The sequence below is a fragment of the Podarcis gaigeae genome, assembly GCF_964106915.1.
Source record: "Podarcis gaigeae genome assembly, chromosome: 15".
In the NCBI taxonomy this organism is placed as follows: domain Eukaryota; kingdom Metazoa; phylum Chordata; class Lepidosauria; order Squamata; family Lacertidae; genus Podarcis; species Podarcis gaigeae.
Genome location: NC_139692.1, coordinates 25,821,803 through 25,844,641, shown reverse-complemented (window position 1 = coordinate 25,844,641; position 22,839 = coordinate 25,821,803). Strand labels below are relative to the sequence as shown.

General features: G+C 42.8%; 1 protein-coding gene and 1 long non-coding RNA gene across 5 annotated transcripts in view; one reads left to right on the top strand and one right to left on the bottom strand.

The window, feature by feature from the left end:
* LOC310832633 (opioid-binding protein/cell adhesion molecule homolog) overlaps positions 1 to 22,839 on the bottom strand; it is a 706,658-nt gene that overhangs the window by 569,530 nt on the left and 114,289 nt on the right. The window lies entirely within an intron of this gene.
* LOC310832803 lies at positions 3,859 to 9,878 on the top strand. Of its 2 annotated transcripts, none has more exons than XR_014558449.1 (3): positions 3,859 to 3,927; positions 6,521 to 6,642; positions 9,780 to 9,878. It is a non-coding gene; the product is annotated as an uncharacterized lncRNA (long non-coding RNA). The 2 variants fall into 2 exon arrangements; XR_014558450.1 differs by lacking the exon at positions 9,780 to 9,878 and adding an exon at positions 8,845 to 9,026.

The window sequence follows — 22,839 nt, the reverse complement described above, 5'->3', positions numbered from 1 at the left end:
GGTTTCAGATATGAAATCTTTCCAACCCTGCTTGGAGATGCTTCAACCTGGGAGCTTCTGCATATAAGGCAGGTGATCTATCATATATAAGGCAGGTGATCTGCATATAAGGCAGGTGATCTATCACCAAGCCACATCCCTTCCCCTAGCTATGTCCCTTCTCACAAGGCCCCCGATGAGCACTCAAAGACATACCCTAGATGCAGTGATGCTTTCCCAACTTACTTCTCATTGCCAGAAAGCTTCAAGGCACAAAGGGAGAGGAGCATTACTTTGGCTCCGGAGGCTTCTTCCTTCTGAATACTAGCTCATGGGGAAGAGGGGCATAGCCAGGACACTCCTTGGCTTGCATTTCAATGAATCTGGGGACAACTCCCTACTAAATAGATGGATTTTGTCAGGGGACTGATTTGTAAATCTGGGGACTGTCCCTGGGAAATGGGGACGTCTGGTAACCTTAATTTAGAGTGGGCTGGCCACTGAAAGGCTTGGATCACTGAGATCCCCCTCCCCCTTTTCAGCATGACCTGTTCTACTGTTATCAACTGTTTTCAGTGCTTCAGTTGCACCAATGACATTACAGTGGACCCTTGGGTTATGTTACCTTTGGGTAATGTAACTTTCGGGTTGCGAACACAGCAAACCCGGAAGTGTACATGCGCAGAAGCGCTCTACACACCGCATACGTGCGCAGACGTGTTCTATCATGCCACGCATGTGTGCAAAAGCAGCGCCTGATGTTGCAGACTTTTCAGGGTACGTAAGGACCCTGGGAACGAATTAAGTTTGTATCTGGAGGGTCCACTGTACTGGTTTAACTTTCCTTAACGTCTTCTTCTTCTTAGGTCACCACAGAACGGTTTGAGATATAGTAGAATAAAAGAAGGACTAAATAAGGGCTGTGGAAGCTGTGAGTTTTCATCCCTCATAGTTGAGCCTCTCCTTTGCTACAAGTTTCAGCCAGACACCAATATCTGGTATTTACATGGAACAGTGCCACATACTATGGGTTGTGTTACTGTTGCCTAAACAACATTCACTGTAAACAGCCATTCCTAGAAAAAATAATTCCCCCATCCCTTTCTTGGTGTTATACAGTTTTTTTCTCTCTCCAACAAGCAATGGAGTTTATTATTACCTCCACCGCGGAACCATCAGCGGCAGCTGGCTGCAATGCTAATGTGCCGTGATTCCACAGCTTGGCGTAATGGACATTGCAGCTTGAAAATTAACACTGCATCTGCTTCTCGCTGCAGACGCCGGAGCGAGTGGGCTGTAATTTCATCTCCAATCCCCCAAATAATGTTTGTTGTCATGCTGTAATCTTGGCAATCAGGGTAACAGCTGAACAGATCGTTTCGTCTGAAATATTTGCTAAACACATGAAGACCTTGAAACCACACCTCAGCGTGTGTGCATTGTGAAACAGCGGCATTACAGGCTGTAGCAAATGAGAATGAGATTCCACCATAAACAAGGGGAGGGTTGCTCCCACCAAGTTATTAAAGACAGCAACCAACCCCACCCCCCACGCTTCTATGCTTCCTACCAGCAGGGGAAAGTTCGGGCCCCTTTGGAAGTTTGATTAGCACAAATGCTGCATCACCGTGAAAGCAATATCCTTTTTCCTGGAAATTAACTAAAATGCATATGTACGAGTATTATTATTTTTTAAACAGAACTTTAATAGCTGCAGGAGTCAATTGGCCAAATCGTCTCCAGATTGATTAACTGGTGAATCCCCTGCTAACCAGCCTATCACTTCCGCTCATCTAGCTGTAAATAGCCTGAACCACAACAAAAATAAATTGGAATTGCAGCTGCTACCCGAGGTGAAATCAAATTGAGGGTGGGGAGGAAAGCGTTTAGTTTATGAAAAAGTATAAGCCACAGAGCTGAAACTCGGTTTCCAATTCTGCCATAGATATACACTATATCCCTTAGCTAATAATTGTTGCCAAAGGTCTCAGGCAAATCACTGATCTGGGTGTCATACTTTTGCACACTTGCCAACTTGTGAAGATTCCCAAAAGAGAAATTTAGGCTAACTTTTCTGACATTGATATCTTCACTGGAGGCTGTGCTTTGGGTGCCCCAACTTTCTAAGGCTTATGTGGAGGCTTCAAGTGACAGGGCCTTTTCTGTGGTGATGCCCCAACTATGAGACACCCTCCCGACATGTATTATTTCATTTTCGAAAATGAGAGTCCTTTATCCTCTTGCTTATTTTGTAAAATGATAAATTGATTTACTTCCATCTTCCCTATGTAACTCTTCTCTCTTTCTCAGGGGTAGTTGGTCTGGCCTCTATAGCACTTAGATCTTCACTCAACACTCATCCACTCCAGTTTTAGAAGGACATTTGTGGTAGAGGGTAAATTAGACTGGTTTCCTCTTTAGTGCTTTCATGAACCTGACATGATCACTGCTGTTTTGCAGAAGCAATACCCCACCCAAGAGAATTTCAATGGAAGTTTCACTCCACTTTGAACATTCTCAAACGCAGGGCTTTTTTTCCCACAGGAACTCAGTTCTGGCACCTCTCAGGTGGGTACCATTGCCATTATAAGAGAACAAGGGAGGCGTTCATGGTGAGTTCCAGCACCCACATTTTCTAGAACCCACAGCACTTCTCAAATGCAATTTCTTTTCTCATTGATTGATGGAGAATTGTTTGAGTGGGGGATTCAGGATAAATTTTGGGAACAGAACTGTTTTGTACATGTAGATTGGCTCTAAAGAATGTCCAGATGGCAGCTTCCTTTAGTCTGAGCTAAGCAATGAAAATCTCTGTCCTACTGTCACAAAGAAAAATATCACCCACTGGGTACCATTGCACACACTTGAGATCTAAGTGTAACTAAGGCTGATGAAGAAATTCAATTCAGTTCATATTCAAATGCAAATTGACCTAACTTGTGCTTTTCAAAGCAATATGTGGACCAAATCACACCCATCCTTTAAAAATTGCACTTCTCAGAATTTTGCAATGCAGTTCTCCAGCCAAGAGTTATACACCCCAAAAAAGCATATGGCAGAGTAAAGTGTGCATAGAAACACATGCATCAATGAAAACAACATACAAAATGCATTATACCAGGGGAAATTTGTTTGCAGATATGTGTATATGAGTCAAAACTGCATACAGAAATATTTTTATTAGGATAAATTTATAGTAAAATGCTGATAAATTTCCCTGAGGATTTAACAAAAATTACAAACAACCCACAAATTAATAGATTTGTCCATTCCTTCAAGCAACAAAATATTAGGGCAGGGGACCAGCAGAGCCTGACTTACATCACAGGAGACACAAGCAATATTATAAACAAAAACTTGACAAGAGTGTGTGGTATTTCACAAAAAAACCGAAGAGGGTTAATGCTTTCCTACTAAGTTTTTATTATTATTATTTGCTGAAACTCCTCTCTCACCAGCAACCCTTTTTTGTCCTCCCATGTAGTTTTGTGTTGTAAACATACAATTCTGCATAGGGAGCTTGCTGTGTGGGGGACTAATATAAGGAGGAGAATTAAGTGCACATACACTGTCACTTCTCCATGTAAACATGCCTGTCAAGAGGGAGAAAGAAAATTCCAGCCCATTAGAGCACTGTGTAGATTTGTCTGCAATGTGTAAGCACTGTAGGCCGATAGAAGAAATGAATCATAGCCAGGAGGAGCCAATGTGTATGTGTTTAATCCTCTCTTGAATATTAGAATAAGACTTCACAGTCACAGGACAGCTTCTCCATCACATATGGAATCCACTGTCACAAGGTGCTATCATGGCCAGTAGCTCAAATTACTTTAAGAAGAAGGATTAAGTGGGCTAACAGAGTGCACATTTGTCTATCAGCTGCTGCCAGACACGGAAGCTAAGTGGAATCTTCCAGCTCAGAGACTGTGCACTGGGGAGCAGGAACGGGTGAGGGGGCTGTTGCATTAGGGATTTCCGAAGGGCATCTATCTGGTTGGCCACTGTGTGAAACGTGATGTTGGACTAGACGGACCTTTGATCTGATCTGCAGCATTTTTACGCTGAAGAAAGTTTACAGTTGTTGGTGGGAGAAACTCTAGCTACAACTCTAGTGGGTGCTATAGCAATAATGTTCATGCTTAAAATAAAACAAAAAGCCTGCTTCAATTAGGTATTTTCGCCCAACTTGCTAATTAGTCATCAGATGCTGGGTACTGGGGAAACTGAGCAGACTTCAGCTCAAATCAAACAGTCCATAAGTGGTGCATTTACTAGTGGAAATCAGCTTCAAAGTCTTCCCTTCCACTTAGATTTTAAGCAGCTCTACAAAAGAGCATTGATTTTGGGGGTTAAATTGACTGATTTTATTCATAGCTAGCTCATGTGGCCTGCTCAAAATGACAAATTGTTGAAGATTGCAAGCTGTGGATTGGCTCAGATAAAGCAAAATCCCGTTCTTCTTCCTCTTTGGTTTTGTTCTTCCTTTCTCCTTCTCCTTCTCTCTCTCTCTCACTCTCTTTTTTGTTCTAAATATTTTTGCACTCATAATTTGCTATTATTTGGTCCCTGCCTGGCCAGGAAAGGTATTTTCACAGCATGGGATCTTCTCTTTTCAGGGCAGGCACTGTATTTTCATACCAATTACACCAGAAGCAGAAATCTAAAATTTTTGTGTCTCCTTTGGGCTCCTGCATAGTAAATAGTCGTTTTTTTTCTTTGCACATTGTATGTTTATGCAGATTGCCTATTGACTCCAATTTAGCTGACAAATATAATAATAAACATATGCATCAAGCACTAAGTACTCGTGTTAAGGATCAGGTTAGAGTCCTCAGGTGCACTGTGGTGGCAGCTGTTACGAAAAGTACTGTATGAATGCACTTTAAATATATCTCATGCCAGGAATGTTTAAATCTATTATGCAATGTCTCCGTGTCTTGGCTTCCCATGCAATGAAGCACTTGGGCACCAGCTGTGCTGTTAAGTGCCTTTGCCTGTGAACAAAGAATGGCTCCTCTCCCCTTTGCTCTTTCCATCTTACCCCTTGTAGTAGGCAAAATTGCAACAACAGCAAAGGGGGATAGTTAGATTCTGTTCCCAGCCCCACTGCCTCTTCTGTGGGGCTTCAGTAACACATTTCCTTGTGAATCAGGAAATCTATAAATGTCCACTTATTTAGATATGCTGCTGCTCATAGGCTTAGGATATCTTCAGCATGTTACTCTGAAGTTGAAAGAATTCCATTGGCTTCCATTGAAACTACTGGGTGAAGCTCAAAGTGTTGATTTTTGTGTATGAAGCCTTATAATACAGCTTGGGACCACAGTATCTGAAAGATTGTCTCACCCTCTATATGCCCATGTGATCCCTGTGCCTCCTGAAGACATCACTTTATCATAAAATCATAGAGCTATAGAGTTGGAAGGGACCCCAAGGATCATCTCATCCAACCCCCTGCAATGCAGGAATCTCAGTTAAAGCATCCATGACAGATGGCCATCCAACCTCTGTTTAAAAACCTCCAAGGAAGGAGAGTCCGTCACCTCTCGTGGGAATCTGTTCCACTGCTGAAAAGCTCTTACTGTCAGAAAGTTTTTTTTTCTGAATGTTTAGTCTTGTACCTGAAGCCATTGGTTTGAGTCCTACCCTCCAGAGCAGGAGAAAACAAGCTTGCTCCCTCCTCCCTGTGACAGCTCTTAAGCTATTTGAAGATGGCTATCATATCTCCTCTTTTCCAGGCTAAACATACTCAGCTCCGCTTAGTTTCCAGACCCTTGATCATCTTGGCTGCCCCCCTCTGCACATGTTCCAGCTTGTAAACATCCTTCTTAAACTGTGTTGCCCAGAAGTATTTTCTGCACAATATAGGAATTGGGTCTCTAGTGTTGTGTCTACTTCTCTTTGGAATACTCTCCCCTCGAATATTAGACAGGCACAGTCTCTTGTCTTTTGAGCACCTACCGAAAACCCTCTGCTTTCAACATGTTTTGTTAAAAATAATGTATGGCTGCTTTAATGTGATTTTTATGGGATCTGTCAGCCACGCTCCCTCAGAAAGCGGTGGACTCTCTTCCGTTGAAGGTTTTGAAGCAGAGGTTGGATGGCCACCTGTTACTGTTACTTTAAGTCAGTTGAAGTGGTTGCTGTCGAAGGCGGTTCTGGGAGCGTAGGTGTAGCAATGAAGGAAAATTCCATTTTGTCTGCATTTTTTTAAAAAAGCAAACTGACCTAATTTACACCTTCTGGGCTGATATATGGATTAGAGCATAAATATCCTTCAGATTTCACACTTCCCTGAACTTTGCCATTTGGTTCTCAGGCAAAATAAATTTAGAAATGCATACGTTGTGTTAAAAGTACAGATTTAAAGAAAGTTGTTTTTTTTTAGAATGAAATTTGTATTTTGACATTTGCTGTGGCTCAGTGATTAGAGCACCCTGAGAAATGGGTGGAAGTGACTTATGAACGAACACATGAGAAATTGACACAACTTATGGGAAATTAGCAGAGAGAAGACATGGACTAATTTCCCCATTCCTAGTCAGGAGCCAAGTAGCTGTTGGGCCTGGTTGCACCAATTGAGATGCTGGAGGACTTGCTGTCTCATCTTTGACTCTGGAGGAAACACAGAATGAAAATGAATAGGATTTACCTGCTCCCTTGGTAAATCATTTATATTATTTTGGCACAGAATGCGCTCGGTTGCAGAACCACTCAGTCACATGACTTCTTCCTATGAACCATTTACCTGCTTGGGATTTGAAACTGAACCCAATGTGAACAGCCACAGATCCATCATACCACTTTGCATGGCCTCTATCATGCCCAAAGAAATCAGGCATGTTGTCTCTAATTTCAGGGGCTCTGGTGATATTAATTGGTACACAGTCCCTATTTTCATTTACCCAGTGGCAGGCCTAAGCGTTGATAATTGATAGATTGGCAGAATGATGGCTTTGATGATTTGCAAATTAAAGCCTTATCCTGCCCAGGCCTGAGAACCTTCCCATAAGATGCAAGGAGTTCTGCTAGCCCATGTTTTACTGTGCAGACTAGAAGTGCTCAGTGCCTTTTAGGATTGGACCTTAGCACACACAAACACATGCTCTCACTCTCTCATCCCCGTGGCTATGCCAATCTGTTTCTATTAATATGGGTTTAATTGTGTTGGTTTTTCTTTTTTGCATTTCATTTGCAAGTAACAAAAATATAATTACAACCAACAAATTGCTGCCCCTCGGGGAGTTTCGTTGATTTCATCCACCCCCACAGGGTTTGCAATGTGCACTTCAAAAACATGGAAGAACAAAAAAAGAAAGAAAGTAAACAGGCAGAATAAAAAGGGAGGGGAACTGCAGCCTCCACAAACGAGACATAAGAGACTGCTGGAAAATGGCCAGTGTCCATTCTACTATAACAAAGTCTTATCACAGGCAATAAGTGATATGGGGTGGCCAGGTTCACACATAACCACAGACTTTGGTTTAATGTCACACAAGCAGCATGCTGGTGTTTGGAGGAAACCAACTATGAACCTGGGTTTGGATGACCTGACAAGCTGAACTCCTGGTGGTTTTGTCTGTGGTACAGCAGCAAGTATGAGGGAGGAATGTCATCAGTACTTTTTCAGCAATTCACTGGTTCACATTAAACCATGGTTTGTTTTAAACCAAGGATGGGGAACCTATGGCCTTCCAGATATTGCTGGAGTACAACTCTCATCAACCCTGTCTGGTGGCCACAGAGTTGGAGTCCAGCAACATCTGGAGGCTACAGGTCTAATTAACCGAGGTTGTAAGAAATTAAAGAATGAAAGCCATGTATGTACTGAGAACTATCCTTAAGCAATAATGAGATCACTGCTTTAGCAATTCAAACTGGATAACAAGGTCAATAATCAGAACCCAGGTTCAAATCAAACATTTTTTTTCAAATTGGCATGTTAAAAATGTAGGCTAAATTACTGCATGTAGAGCCAAGTGTATACAGTGGTACGTCGGGTTACATATGCTTCAGGTTACATACGCTTCAGGTTACATACACTTCAGGTTACAGACTCTGCTAACCCAGAAATAGTACCTCGGGTTAAGAACTTTGCTTCAGGATGAGAACAGAAATTGCATAGCAGTGGTGTGGCGGCAGCCGGAGGCCCCATTAGCTAAAGTGGTGCTTCAGGTTAAGAACAGTTTCAGGTTAAGAATGGACCTCCAGAATGAATTAAGTACTTAACCCAAGGTGAGTTAAGAACGGACCTCCAGAATGAATTAAGTACATAACCCAAGGAGGGTTAAGAACTTAATTCATTCTAGAGGTCCGTTCTTAACCTGAAACTGTTCTTAACCTGAGGTACAACTTTAGCTAATGGGCCTCCCGCTGCTGCCGTGCCGCCAGAGCACAATTTCTGTTCTCATCATGAAGCAAAGTTCTTAACCCGAGGTACTATTTCTGGGTTAGCAGAGTCTGTAACCTGAAGTGTCTGTAACACAAGGGACCACTGTATAGAAGTCATCATGCAAGTGTCTACTTCACAATATTCAATCTATGTATCATTTGCAACCCACATGTTTAACATGCTGATCTGGTAAATAAATGAGGACACCTTTAGGTTCCCATTGGGTGGAATCAAAACCTTTGGTTTTCACCCCAAAGGAAGTCACACTAGATGTTTCAGCCAAGAGCAATGTATTCTGTGAAAGGAATATTCCCAATGGTGTTTCTACAGGATCTCATTACTAGTAGTGCAGGAAGGTTGGGGCAAGTGACCCAGTTACAAATCTGGAAAGGAATGCAAAATGGGTGTCAAATGTCATGCTCTGCATTAAGAGGAACAAAAATAATATCAAATTATTTTATTTTTCTTCCCAGGTTGGACTAATGGATTAGAACATGTTTTTGAAGTGTGCAAGCTGGACAGAGTAGCATAGTGCAGCTTTTCGTTGACCTTGAGTCTGCAGCCTAACACAGCAAAGCACAATCAACGACTGAATACTGCTACTGGGGAAGGGGGCAATCAGAAACAGGGACTCCCCCTAGACTATTTAAAACCAGAAAAAATACACAATAAGAATTCCAAATTAAAATGGAGCCATAAATTCAGTAATCAGAGCTGTTCTCAATGAGAGGTATCACTGAGGCCTGTGTGAATAAACAAGTTTTCAGAAGTTTCCAAAAACTGAACAAGTTGGAGATCACCATGCTTACAAGAGATGATGGTTCCATGTACCAAGTGCCTTTTTACTAGTAGTTGCTGCCAGATGTATTTCTTCAATCTGCAATAAAACCTTATCAGCCACTCCCTAAAGTCCAGAATCAACTTATCCTCTGGTGGGGCAGTGGGGAGAGTACTTAGAATTGGCAGCCTGTGCTTAGGTATAAATAAGTGTAACCAGTGACCCATCTGTTCTCAAAATGGCCTGAGTGCAACGGTGTGTCCCCCACGTGCAATTCCCAGCAACTGGTATCAGAGACATAGTGCATCTGACAGTGGAGAGATAGTGCAGCCACCATGGCTAGTAGCCATTGATAACCTTATCCTCTGTATTATGGCACCAGTGAGAATATTCAGCACAGAGACCCCTAGTCAACAGTGCTGGGCATCCCCAGTACACAAATATTTGAGACTGCATCATTTCCCACAGTTGCAGAGAGCAAAAAGAGAGGCATTAGCAAACACATTAGCTTAGGGACCGCACAACCCATTTAGCACATGGAACTGTAAGTACAGCTACACTCTATTTGCTCCTCTTGTCTTCCCTCTGTAGGAGCTCCCAAGTGAGTGTTTTTATTTTTATATTTTTCAGCCACAGAGTCATGCTGGAAGTAATTAAATACAAGGAGCCTCCCATTGTCATCTTAGCAGCTCTGCTTTGCCAGCCTGGTTTCAGCAGACCATGAAAAGAAAGCGGTTCTCTCTCTCTCTCTCTCTCTCTCTCTCTCTCTCTCTCTCTCTCTCTCTTATCTTAATCATACAGATTTCTGGATTTATTTATTTTTCCTCAAAAAAAGTTGAAATAAAAACCTGCTTGGTCCCTTCTTCGCTCTTTACTCCCACATTATCTTCCCAGTTTGCTCTCCCCGCCCCCCACCGCCGCCAGCAATTGGCCTCTGCTTGTTTCTCCAAGCCATGGTTTCGTTTCTCTAGAAAAAGTCCTGAATCTCTGAGGATCCAGATCCACCTCCTCTCCTTCATCTACTGAACTGAGACCGAAAGGCAGCTGTGTGCTGAAGAACCCCTTTGGCTTGCAATAGCTCTCCTGCCATGCCCACTCCTGCAATGTCAACTCAACACGTACACTGTAATTAAAACAGACTTTTGCAAAGATACCTTAAGCCTCCAGGGACAGTAAAATAGGATTCAGAAACTGGCTGTAATCAACCCTTTAAGCGGTGATGCCTTCTCCCTTTCAATTGCCAATCTAGAAATGAAAGAAATGTGCAGCGAAGTGGTGAAGGCTGGCCCATTAGGGTGAAAGAAGCCCCCACCCATCTGGCTTCTTACTTAACAACCAGAGCAGTAGGTGGCATGGCCTGTCAGCTTCCTCCTCCTTAGTCTTGGCCCTTGTAGAACTCAGAAAGGATGAAGAAGGTGGGGACAAAGCTAGAATTCATTGGTGCTGTCTCTTTAGCTCTGGCATCACCCGGACTCCCTGCCTTCCACCCCACCAATCCCTATGGGCACCAGCAACCACTGGCGGTTGTACATATTAAATAATATTAACTATATTGTGAAAGTTTTAGTTTATTGCAGGGAAACTTAATTTTAGCGTGTGGCCTACTCATTCTGTGTCAAATTATTAGTGTGGCCCACTTGGTCTGAGAGGCTGGACTGCCGTGCTCTAGATAAAAGGCTAAGAACCAGCCTTTATTAGTCAGTTTCACAACATACATCATATCTCAATAGGCATTCATCTAAATCTAAATTTCTACTGAATTAGGACATGTGATGAAATGGTCTAAAATAACAAAAGAGGGCAAATGAGTAACGTTTTTTCAGAAAATGGAGCATGTTCTGGAACAATAGGATAATGTGAGGTTTTAAGAACAATTTGAACAAATTTGGTGCTTTGTTATGTCTTAAGCAGAATAGGCGAGACCTATTGCTCTACAGTATATGCTGTTCATATATATCTGTTCATATATATGCTGTGGTTAATTTGTTGTAAATAATGTATTTGTGCTAGGAAATAACGATGGTGGTGATGATAATCATAAATATTTCAAAGAAATCTACGTAAGTAAACATTTGCCAAAGGTAAGGGGGCCAAGCCCCATCTGGTATCCTACAATTTGAGCACGGAACCCACTTCCCATTTCAGGGAAGCTGACCAGTGCTGTAAAGTCCTGTCCTGAACTTCCCACTGGAATGGAGCTGGAGGGGAAGTAATGGCATATTGGCTGCCAAATCCATCCTAAAGCACTCCAAGCCATCACCCACCTCCCTTACTTGGCCCACCTGTTCCCTGCTTCTCTCAAGAATCCTGTTGTTTACTTGTAGATTGCAAACCAGCAAATTGTCACTTATGTGTCTCTGGCTCCAGCTTCCTTTGCATAAATATGATTTTTGGGTGGTTGTTTTTTTTTTAAAAAAAAAAAAACCACCTACTTAATGTTATATTCATAAAGAATATGCATGCTGCTGCACTGCTTGTGGGGGTGTGGGGATTAAGCTTGCATGGTTTAGCAAATGATGAGCACCACGTGGCCAGGGAAAGCAGAGCTTTGCCTGACATTTTGTAGCCGATGGAAGTTGTTCTGAGCAGCCAAGATCAGGGCTGGGGTTGGGGAGGGCTATACAATGTTTTTTTTTTCCTTCCCCCAAACAGTCTGTTTGTGGGAGATTGCCACATTGATGCTCTGCTGCCAAAAAAGAAGAAGAAGCACAGACAAATGATCAGAAGGAACCAGAAGAAGAAACAAAGTGAAAGCATTCGCCAATAGTTCCTTGCCATCTGTGTGACTGAGCCAAGCAGAAAGTAGAAGGAGGCTGGTGCTCCAGTCAGTGCCAGATCATGGGTCACTGAAGTGAATGTGTGTGTGGGGTTTTATGGGGGGGGGAGGCCTCTATAAATCACATAGCCTAGATTCCATCTCCATAAACTCATTCCCTCCTAGATATCAGAGAGACTTTCCATAATTCTCCATTCTTTGGTAGGCATGTTCTCAGTCATCCCATAAGTGATTTTAAGGTGCACCCACACTGTCAGTATTCTGTGAAAGTGATTGAATCACATACCATAAATTTAAGCGTGTGCAATTAAAGCACTCTGGCACAACAAGAAGTCTTTTTGTGGTTTGGAAAGAGATGGGGGAATGCAATAAAAAGTATGAGCTAATGATCCATGGATAGAAAGACATAAACTCCAAACAAACAGATCAGGATGAAGGCTTCCATGTAACCTTTGTGGAAGCATATTAGGATAGATGTGCAATAGGTCATTTGGAGAAGTCTTTGTTTTGGATCTATCTCCCCTTTTTTCAGACCTTCTTTCAATGCATGTGGAGGGGAGATAGTACGGCAATGACAACAACTACAATTTCTTACCTACTCTTCGCCCTACAATGCGTTACAACAATTAAAACACAACATTAACATGAAAGCACAATATTATACGATATTAAAAACAGTTTAAAACAACTTAAAAATATGCTTCTCAACAGCCAGATGCCACGAACTGGTTGGACACAGAGGAATGGTGGGAGGAATCAGGTGGGGAAGAAAACTCAGAGCCAGGGGATTGGTGATGGGAGAAGAGAGAGAAGACTGGGAGGAGGTGTCGGAATCTGAAGAGGTAACATGGATTAGGGAGTGGGGGAGTCTGTGGCAGGGAGAAGTCCAGAATCAGCGGCAGAAACTAAAGCAGGAGAGGAGGGAGGCCAAGAGGCAGAGGTGAGTCTGGCTGGTGATAAGGCACAAGTGTCTTCTTGTCCTGCTGCAGCAAGTTCCCCTTCCCCCCTGGTCTCCCAGAACTAGGAGAGGTGTGAAGAGGGCATAGGAGATGTTAGTTTCACACAGGCACAGTCTCAACAAGACTGGATTAACCATTAAGCAAAATAAGCAGGTGCTTAGGGCATCAAGGGAAGCAGGGAACCACAGAAATTTTCCATTGTGAGATTTTTCCCCCATTAATGGTCAAAAATTGCTCAACTGAGCATTCATTTTCTTAGCTGAAGTATATTAAAAAATCTCAACAGAACAATTATGCAAGAAGACAGGCTGGATGCCTTTACTAAGTTTAGAAGCAGGTATGTTACGTAAGATCAGTTTTGAGGATCTGATCAAAGACTTTGCAATTAGAAAATGTAGGAGAAAATTTGTCATATATAAAGTGGAAGTATACAAAAATAAACATTATTTTCCATCTTACTGTAGGATTTGTTTCATTTCAAAAAATAAAATTTTGTTTTATTTTATGGTTTATTATTATTATTGTGTGAGTGTGTGTGGTGTTTAGGGCCTCTAAAGGTCTTAATCCAGTCCCGAGTCTCAGGTTACTTGGGGGAAACCCTGGAGAGGAGGGGATTTAGGCAGTTGTGGGGATGCAGAGACCTTCAGTCTCAGTAACCGCTTCATGGGGGCAAGATCTGCTGGAGATGAGTTGCTGTGCTCATTAGGCCTGACACTCGTATGCTGATCCTGTTTTTGCTAATAAAGAGTTAATTCCAATTTCCTAAGTGTATTTTACTGTTGGCTTGCTCCAGGGTGATTTCCATAACAGTATCAACTATCTGTTATACACCTGGAATGGCAGGGGAGACATTAGCTATGTGTACATAGATCTTCTCAGCCTCCATGCACTTTTTCTGATCTCCATTGCTGGGCCTTTAACCACAATGTCCCATTCCCCACCACCACCACCCCAACCCCCCCCCCCTGATTTTCCTCTCTTAGCTGCCATTTTCATAAAACTCTTTATAAAAAATTCCTCTACTCTACATCCACCACCTTTTCCCTCCCTTCTTCCAACCCATCACGGGGTGTAAAATTAATCCTCTCAGGCACAATAGCATGTCAGGTTCATCCCCATTTCATACACACTCTCTTGCCCACCCCGCCAACTGTTTTCTTACTTAATGGAGAATTTTGCTTCATTAAAATTAAGCCTCATTTCATACTCATCTCCTCTCTCTCTCTCTCTTTCTCTTTTTCCCTCCTCTTAGAATTGAATGTGATCTCCATCATCCCTAGCCTTCTTTAAATTAAAAAAGGGAAGGAAAAAAAGTTCCTCTCCCTTGCTGCTTTTATAATCAAGTCTGTATCTCGCCATGAAAAAATAAGATAAAAATCTGCTTTCTCTCTTACCTTTCTTTGCTACCTAGCTAGACTTAAGTCACTCTGCTCAAAGCAAAAGCGCTCTGGTGACCCTGCCTCATTTATTGGCCTCTTCTTAATTGAAGGAGTATTTCATTCCAAATAAAGAAAGACCTTTTCCTGCCACTAATTTCCTCAGAACCTTTTTTTTTTTAAGCACATCCAGCTCAACAGGCCCTTTCTTCTTCCACTTATCAGAGTTGAGTTAGTGGGGAGGGGGAGGGGATCCATTTACAGGGGACTTTAGGGGAGCTGCTAAGGAACTTGAGGCTGTGAGCAAGACTTCATTATTCACAATGGAAGAAAAAGGCAGAGGGAATCATTAAGTGGGCCATTCCTTCAGTGATGCCAAAAGTTCAATGGCAGCAGCAAATACTCAACGAAGCATCAAAGAAAATTCTCTAGCCCAGACTTTTTCAATCTCAAATCCCAGATGCTGCTGGACTCCAAGTCCCACCAGCCCCAGCCACCATGGCCAATGACCATTAATGAAGGAAACTGTCCATCAGTCATCCAACAACATCTGGGGAACCAAGTCTGGGAAAGGCTGCCAATTATATGCATTGGGCCCAGGATACCTTAAGGATTGCATCTGGCTACATGAACCTATCCAGGTGCTAAGATCTTTGTGTGGCCACTTTCTGTTGGTCCAATCAACATCATGCATATGGTTGATGGTGGCATGATAGAGATACTTTTTTTCTGTGGCTGCTCCCATACTGTGGAATTACCTTCCAAGAGAGATTAGTCTGGTTCCCTCATTGTTATCCTTTCTCCAGCAAGCTAAGACCTTCCTGTCCAGACAGGCCTTTGAAAACAAAGGTGCAGACAATATTGATCTCTGGGCTGCTGTCATGGCAAACCACATTTTAATTGCAGGTTCTAAATGTGTTCTGATACATTTATAAACATTGTAAGCCATCTTGATTCCCAGCTTGGGAGAAAGGCCAGATATAAATATTAAATAATAACAATAGCAATCCAAAGGCCAGCTTCATTGGTAATGAGCTGGTGACCCAACATGATTACCCAAGGAGAATGAGAAGACACTGCAGGGCTTCAAGAAGTTGGGCCTCTCTAAGTATGACTAGCATTGAATGCAACCTCCTGCTCTACAGCATTCTATCCTAGCTTCCAAACCAGTCACAAAGGCAGCCTCACACTGAGTGTGCTACAGTAGTTACCACAATGGAGAATCTACCCTGCCCTACAAGTAGACACCTCTCTTGTATCAACCAAAGGTGTTGATGAGCATTCCTGCAGGAGAGGCCACCTGGGCTTCAAGTGACAACAGTGGATCTAGGAATGCTCCCAGACAGTGTACTTGCTCCATCAGAGGAATCATAAAAGGAATGATTTTTCTCCTTCCCTTGACTCCTGTTGTTTTTAATTGCTGTATTTTGAAATAATACACGATGTCTACTTCTTCTTTGTAAGCTGCCTAGAGAATTTTATTAACGATAGGTGGCTCTTCTTATTATTTATTAAATTGATATTATCTAGCAATGCATATGCCTTCATGTTTCCTTGTCTGGCCCATTCAGTGAAATCAGCTTATTTTTAATCTTCTGTAAAGAGGCTTCTTCAAGGGTTAACAAACTTTGGTTGTATTGGCTGAAGTCAGATTAAAGACAAAAGTTACAATTCCTACAGCTTCTGCATTTCCTTCACAGCTCAAAAAAAAAAAAGAAGAATCAAGCATTGAGCTTTTACTCTCTCCCCCCACACCACCCTCCCTCAAAACACCCCAAAGCACAGCTGGGAGCTGTGAATGACCCAGAACTGGGTTTGATCTGTATTCCATCCCACCCTAGCACTTAGCCTGCCTTGTGGATTCTGCAGGTGCAAAAGATAGCTATCTCACAGCAGGGTTCATCTAGTCTGAGGCTGCTGATTTCACTGGGCTTTTATCTCTCCCTCTCTCACCCCCTTGCACCTCTGTCATCACTCACTCCTCTTTCAGCTACCTGGGGATTCTCTCCACCTGAGGGGTACTTAACATTCTGCAGTACTCAAGGCCAGGCCGCTTGTTAGCTCAAATGCATCTGGATCTAGAGCGCAAGACAAATTGCTACTTCATTATGGGAGCTGAGTCTCTAATCCATTTCATTTATTCTCTCCCTTGCCCCCACCCTACTCTGCTTGCAAAGACAGAATATGTGCAGGCAGGAGACGGGCCTCAAAGGGGACACCTTAAAGATTCATTTATCCAACGAAAAACAACCCAAACCTACAATGCTAAGCAAGCCTTTGATACGATGGCAATTGTCCTTCATTTTCCTTTGCCACCTCAGAGTACCTCGGCATTAAAACTCAGCACATAAGAATCATCTTTAGGGATGGAGGCCCCTGTCAATTTCACTTTCTCTCACTTTCTCTCTCTTTTTTTCTTCCATTCCGTTCCTATTGTTGCCCATCTAATTTAATAATCTAGATTATTATTTTTGGTGTGGGGAGCAGTGTTTTCTCAGCCCTGAAAGCTAATTGGTTGGAGATACTGGGATTAGAACCTTGGACCTCCTAAACACATCAAGTTTTCAAAAAAGAGATGGAAACAGTGTTTAAAACTTATTTTGGCGGATTGGAAGTCAGTGATAGCTGGAAACTGGAGCAAGTCATTTTGTCATGGTCTCAGATGTTTCAACCGAGTTCCAAATTTGCTCCAAGGTAAAAAATAAATAAATAAAATACTGTGCTAAACCACACATTTTGTGTAGTTTTGTGATTGCATGAGTTTGTTTGCTTTTCAAATGCCCTTGGGGAAAACAATAACAGAATTACACATAATGTGTAGTTTGGGCTGCAACAGAATATTTGAATTATGTGGCTGGTGAGAAACACAGTTTGCTTGTTGTTCGGACACCAGCAGTTAAGCTGCTATCTTAACAGCAACAAAAGCCTGCCTGCTTGTGACCTGGAAGAGTTTGTTTTCTCCCACTGAATGCAACTGTCTAGATGACAGTCTGCAAATGCTGCAATTTCACAGGTCTTCGAGCACTTAATTTGTCTCAGAGGTGATACTTAAACACCAAGATTGGCATATCACCAGTGACAGGCTGTCTCTGTCTGAAAGAGTGTCTCTGTGCCAACCACCCAGGGCACCGGCAGCTATGCCAGCTGGCCTGTGCCCCCAGCAAGGAAGGGGGGGAGGTGAAAAGTTCATGTTTATTAGCTGTGCCTACCACCAGCTATGCTAATGTGACAAAGTGGTTCCCTTCATCAAGGATGGCACATTAAACTTTTAAAAAATTTGGATGCTGGGAGGCTGTAATGTTCCTTCCTACAGCGTATGGAGAGGCGATTACATAAAAAGTGTTCTCATTAGTATAGATCCAACAGTTACTGCAGCCCAGTAAGCTTTTCCCGAGAGTGCTTGCCAAAACATTTAGCATCTAGTTGGGTTCTTCGGTGCAAGCCTAAATGCTACTTAGTTGATTAATTTTCTGTTTTAGTTGATTAAATTTGCATATATGTTAAAGCCATTTGCTTGAAGCAGGAAGTAAGTTTCCATTGCTTTTTCAGAGATGATACATGAATGTGCCATAGAAGCAACCACTTAAGGAGGAATTTATTTCAGTAAGGTGGAAGTGGAAAACCTTTGGCCCTCCAGGTGCTGCTGAACTAAAGTGTGGATGAGCCCTAAGAGTTGCCTAAGAGAGAGCTTCCACCAGTCAGAAGTGGCACTAAATGAGCCAATGGCCTGAACTTTGTACAAGGCAGCCTTATACATTCAGAGCTCCCAATGCTTGTTCTGTAAACCAGCTTAATTTTCCCAGTGGTATTTCACATGCATATCATTATTGAGATTCCACTTTGGTCACCAGCAATGACAGTCCAGAAAGAAAGAAAGAAAGAAAGAAAGAAAGAAAGAAAGAGGGAGGAAGGAAGGGAAGAACCAAAGCTCAGTAGCAGATTATATGCAAGAGCACAATCCCTGGATAAGTATATAGACGTCCCCCCATTTATTCAGGGGTTACACTCTGGGGCCCTACACACATAAGTGAAATCATGTAAATTAGGGACCAATCTCTACAAAGCCTCTAAATGCCTATTTCCCCCTGCTTTCCAGCTCTCTCTCAACTCAACTCTCTTCAACCAGAGTTGAAGCTCTGGGGCTGACTGGAGGATGCACAGAAAAGTGATGGCTGCTGCTGCGCTACCACACATGTCAGCTGCTAGGTGGAGAAGCTGCTCAGCCTAAACAAAGCCTTACTGTGCCTCTAGTCTCTTTGGAGCTTCCTCCACCCTCCTCTTCGGACTCTGGGAAAGGTCTTCCCACAAACCACAAGAACGCTCCAACTTTCCTGGTATGATTCTATTTATTTCCTGGTGCCCCACATATACATGGTCATTCACAAGTAGAACACACATAAATGGGGGAAATGCCTGTAGTTCAGATCGACCCACCCACTCAAAGTCTACAGTTCAAAGGACCAGGTAGTGGGTGATTGGTGAGAGACCCTGCAGAGCCACCAAGAGGTCAGCATGGACAATACCTGGACAGATGGACAAATGGTCTGAGCTAGCAGGAGGCAGCTTCCTGTGTTCCTTTGCAGGCTATGTCTTTGGGTATCATTTCTTTGGGCACATTCTCAGTTCACAGGGAGTGACTAAGAAGCCCAACAGGCTTGGCCAGTGAACTGTGTAATGCAGCATGTCCCAAGATACTGTACAATACACAAGTATCCCTTGGAATGTGCCCTGGGGTTCTCTGGAAGAAAACACATGGAATAATGTAGTTCCTACAGGTTGAAAGTCAGAAAGGTCCTCATGATCCAGTCTGAGTCAAAGCAACTGCCTCCTGCTCACTGGAGCTTACCGCAGGACCCAGCACACATGGCCGCACACAGGCCAGCGGCTGCAGATAAAGAAAGGCGATCTCTCGTTTTAATTAACTGAGCTTTCATTTAAGAACAAACAAAGGCCATGTTTGTGTGCTGACAGCTGGCCTCCCTTCTGGGTCAGATAAGGCAGCAAGTCATTGCCTCAAAGCTGCAAGACAGGCCAGGAGACAATCCAAGAAGCAGGGATGTGGGGAAAGGCAGGCTCAGCTTAGGCGTCAGCTGTCATGGCTTGTTTTTCTGTGCAGCATTAAAGAGCAGCAACAGAACTAGTTCCCCAGTCGTACTGCAAGGCTGAGAGATCAATGGGGAGAGATGCTTTTGGCTAGGATTTTTCTGTGGCAAATATCAGTGTTCAAAGCAAGCAGGTCAGCAATGCCTCAGGGGTCCAGAGAGAAGAAAGAAGAGAGAGAAGCCTCTTACACAAGCATCTTAACTTACATCATGTTGCACTTCAAGCCATCGCCTTTTCCCAGTTCCACAAGATTAGGTTGTCTCAAACAAGGGGTGCTTGCTTGCTTGCTTGCTTTGCAGAAGCTCTCAGTGCATACCCTCCTTCCACTATAAAGAAGCAGATCTATTTTCTCTTAGCTCAACAGTCAGGCCAGGGAAACTGAAGCCTGAAGGCCATTCTTGGCCCATCAGAGGATCCACACCTACCCACAAATCAGCGTATGTCAATCATGGTGCCATCTGATGGGAGCAAGGGCAGGATTAAATCCTGTGTTGGCTGTGCATGTCTGTTCCCAGCAGAGAACAGTTATGCACAGCCAAACTGAGCAGCAGCTAAATCCCACTTGGTTGGGCAGGAATCCAGAAGGGGTATGCATCAGAATCAATTGCTAAAGGGGAGGGGTTTTACCACTGTTTAATATAAGGTTTCCATGAAAACCCACCTAAATCAATGGGCTGGCAGGAACCTTCACTTTTAACAGGCAGTTCTGATTCACAGTCTCCCTGAATCAGAAAGTAGTTTGTCCCATAATCTCTTGTTAGAATGAAGGGAGTTTCTTACCATCTTTTTAGCAGGGGATTCCATGCAAGAATCAACAGGGTGCATTGGCCATTCACTGATAAGCCATTGGATCAAGAGTGTTCAATGCAGTTTCCTCCGTATGTTGATGGACAACAGCTCCCACCATCCTTTATCCAAGTAGCATGATCCTTGGTCATGGTGGCTAGAGCTGATGTGAGTTTGGAGCCCATCAACATCTAGAGGGCATATGAAGGGCACTGTGCTAGCTACCCCTGCACTAGTTGACATCCATTTGTCTTGAGTGACAATGGAGTGCACCTCCAGGAATGAAGTAAAACCACTGCAATAGCAGCACCTAAGTGGCCTCTGTGGGGTGCAAGCCTGGGTAGTGTGTATGGAGCTCCTAGATGGCTTTTTGAAACTCTAAACATTAGGGTTAGGAAGAAATCTGCTCAGCTTGCATTTTAATCTGAGTCTACCTAATTTGCACTTTCTCTCACAGTATGCAAACTGAAATGCAGCTATCAGAATTTTCTGATGCATTTCTTCATCTAAAAATGTCTTTTAAAATGCATTTATTAGTGGAAACATGCATATAAACATGCATATATTGGTGAAAATAACATAGAAAATGTATTAGGGGAAGTTGTTTGAATAATTTGTACTATAGAATGAGAAATACACATAAAAATGTGTGCCAATTTTTATGAGGATTTTTTTTTAAAAAAAGTTTGCAAACTGATGCACAAGTTGGGTGAACTGAATTTAGGACTGAAAAATATAAGGGAAACTAAAATTGACAGCTTTCACCCATCTCTGCTAGATAATGGGGCTATACAATGAGGGGGAACTATTTCTGTGGGCTTCTCAGAGGCATCTGGGTAACCACTGTTTGAATGAGAATGCTGGAAGAGAGGAGGCCCTCTCTCCTGTGCAAAACGAAAAGCTAAAATGTATTCCTTCATAAAATTATGTATACCAGCTCTCACTTTACTTGCCCGTTACAGCCAGAAGAAAGTCTATAATAATACTTAGCATTTATATAGTGTATTTTGAGAGTCCAAAGTGCTTTACATACATTATCCCAGTAATCCTTACAGCAGCTCTGTGAAGGAGCCCAACTTCTGTGATCCCCACATTGTAGATGGTGTCAAGGTCCAGTATGAATGGACTCTGGCTAAAGGTCAACACCCAATACCAGATTAAACCCCCTAGGCAGTCAAATCTCTCCCTCCCCCCACCTCACAAATTATTTCCTAATGCTTGCAAATTTACTACTATGACCTGGAGTCGACAGAAACTCACAACACACTAAAAAAGAGAAAGCTTCGCATCTGGAGGCATGTGCCCTAGTGGGAAAACATTGAAGTCAGAAAGCTTGATTGTAATTTTCTTTCAGGATCAAGTCATGGGTCCCCTAAAAGGTGTGGCTACTCTGCCTATTTGGTAATCTGGCACTGCCAACACCCCATAAGGGCTCCCTGAACCTACTCCTCCTCTTCAATGTGCAACCTGCTTCCTCACCTGCTTCCTGCTTTGCCCCAGAAGCGAGGAGCAAGCAAAGAACTGCAGTGATGAGATGGATGAAGAGTAGCAGCCAGTGCCTATTTCCTCATTGGCTCCATCTGCCAAGCAAGTGGGTGGCAGCAATGATGGGGGAAAGGAGCAGCAAGTACAATAAGAACAGCATAACTGCCCACTGGTGTTCAAGATCAATGGCAGAGCTATGGCAAGCAAAGGGCGAGTATTTTGGCAGAAAGAGGCAACTAACAAAAGCCAGCACAATGCTTCCCCCTAAATGTCATATTCATTTGACTCTGGCAAGTCATTTTCATGCTACACAACAGCTTGATAGAAGCTGCCTATTCTGCATGCTGCAAAATTGAATGTGATTGACTTCAGTAGCAGAGAAAAACACATCCAGCTCATTCAGAGCCTTCGACTGTGGAGAGATTGATCATGCCGATGAGAAGTGACTCGCTCACTTACTTACAGGGTCATGTATTCCTACACACACACACACACAGAGAGAGAGAGAGAGAGAGAGAGAGAGAGAGAGAGAGAGAGAGAGATATTCTCAGCAAAAGACACACAAATAAGGCCCAAAGCAACATATGTTTTATCTAAGCTGGAGACTTTCAGAGTGTGTCTTTTGCTGGTATAAGGCTCATCTGTAGTCATCATCTCCCAGTCCCTGCAGAATTACTGGCTTACAGTTCTTGAAGGAGCAAACAATATCCTACAATGCCCTGGTGGGCATAGTGTTGCTAGCAGTGGCGGGGGGTCAGATACCTTGAATATATCTTAATGGTATAACAGAATTTAGGAAGCTGCTCTATTAATTAAAAGTGCACATTGCAAACCTCTGAAACATTTTTTTTAAATGGTCTTCCTATATAGTTTTTGGAATGTGCAGGTTCAAGACATTATCAAATCACATTCTCTCATTCTCTATTTTCATTAACAGATGCTGTCTTCTTTTCAAGGTTAAATAAAGTTTTAGCCAATGACAGTCCTACTCAGAGTAAGGCAATTTACATGAATGGGCATGATCACCTAATCAATTTCAATGGGAGCTAGCACGGGGCATAGCCCAGCATTTGTCAACTATTTTAACAGTTTTGTTATATCTCTTATTTACTGGATCAATATATATGTAAGTCTCTAATTGTATATAGATATATACACACAACTTCTGCATTGCAGTTACCTATTTTCAGTTTTCTTATTGTAAA